Here is a 1,644-nt window from a genome sequence, read left to right as displayed (position 1 = left end):
ATAAAAGCTTGGTCTTATATCTCCAGTGTTTCCAGCTCATTACTGCCAGAATTATTTTAAAAGATAGAAATCTGCTTTAAAAATGCAGAAGACCTGGGGCGCCTGGGTGGCTCAGTGGGTTAAGCCTCTGCCTTCGGCTCAGGTCGTGGTCCCAGGGTCCTGGGATCGAGCCCCGCATCGGGCTCTCTGCTCAGCGGGGAGCCTGCTTCCCTTCCTCTCTCTCTGCCTGCCTCTCTGCCTACTTGTGATCTCTGTCTGTCAAATAAATAAAATCTTTAAAAAAAAAATAAAATAAAATAAAATAAAATAAAATAAAAATGCAGAAGACCTTTGTCTGATTTTAAGTAACCTTATCTATCTCAAGTGGTATGAATCTCTTCCTCGGCCATTCTTATACCAGACTGTGGACACAAAATTCTCCAGACCTCTCTCATTTCTGAAAAGGTCATGCCTCAAGGCTTTGCATTTCGCATATTCTTCTTAGGATGTCCTTTCCCATCTGCACAAGTTTCCTATTCCTCTTCTAACAAACTACCACAAACTTAGTGAGGCAATGTTTGTAAGACAAACATTGTCTTACAATTCCGGAGAAGACTAAAAATGGCTTGGCAAGATTCAGAAAGGCTTCCAAGACTTTGCCTTGGACTCGTCCTTTCTTTTTTCATTCTCTTTCCCAAGAGAGCACCTTTCCCTTTGCCCCAAACCTCAGTCATGAACTTCCTCCCTGAGGATGGTGAGGACTAACCGGAAAGTGGACAATGAAAAACCAAGAACCAACCAATTCTGAAAATACCGAACAAACTATTATTTCAGAGGAGTTAATTTCAGAAGGACAAGGGGTCAAGCTTGAAAAAAAACAATGTACATGGGTCTTACTGGTAAAACAAGAACTTGGGCACATGTGAGAAGTACAGTCAGGAGAGGGCATTTGGATGATAGTATGGCAGATGTTTCAGCACTGCAAAGAACTCTTCATGATGAATGTGCCCTTCTGGGAAAACAGTTCAATTTGCCACTGGGAAGCTAATGCCTCGAATTCCCCAAAGGTCTCATAGATGATAATGAAGACCAAGAAGCAGCTGCTTTTCTGGAGCTTGAGAAAGAAACTGGCTATGAAGGTGATGCTGACCATTCTCCAGCTGAATGTATAGATCCAGGAATGTGAAACTGTACACACACTTCATGACAGTGACTTAATGAAGATGTTGCTGAAGATGTAAGACCTAAGCCAAAGCCAAAGCATGGAGACTTTGCAAAAGGGATGTCTTTACCAAAAAAAATGATCTGCTAAAGAGACTTAATGCTCTGATAGCTGAAGAACATCTAACAATGGATGCCAAAGTCTAGTACTATGCTCTGCTGTTGACACATACAAACACAAAGCCATGTAAAGTGTCCTTCCTGAAATTTTAAGGCCAAAGGACAGTGGTCATATTTTTGTAAATGGAATCACCAGACCTCCTTCACTGAGACTTTGTATTCAACTTAGTTTAATGCAAATTTGAAATTATCTTTTTTTTCGTTAAATTAAAACAACAGAGAATGAAAAAAAATATGCAAGTGGATTGTCTGAAATAATGACAGAACATAAATATTAGATGCTGGGGAGAAACAAAAAAAAAAAAGATGAGATCATGTTCAAGA

The 1,644-nt window shown here is 40.0% G+C and overlaps 1 pseudogene; it reads left to right on the top strand.

The window, feature by feature from the left end:
* The first annotated feature begins 758 nt into the window (after nucleotides 1–758).
* Nucleotides 759–1,413, top strand: LOC111152124 (annotated as a pseudogene).
* The last annotated feature ends 231 nt before the right edge of the window (nucleotides 1,414–1,644 follow it).

Source organism: Enhydra lutris, unplaced genomic scaffold, assembly GCF_002288905.1.
Source record: "Enhydra lutris kenyoni isolate GAN:26980312 unplaced genomic scaffold, ASM228890v2 scaffoldscaffold27, whole genome shotgun sequence".
NCBI classification, from domain to species: domain Eukaryota; kingdom Metazoa; phylum Chordata; class Mammalia; order Carnivora; family Mustelidae; genus Enhydra; species Enhydra lutris.
The sequence above is the reverse complement of the archived record's forward strand: the minus strand, read 5'-3'. Positions and strand labels throughout refer to the sequence as shown.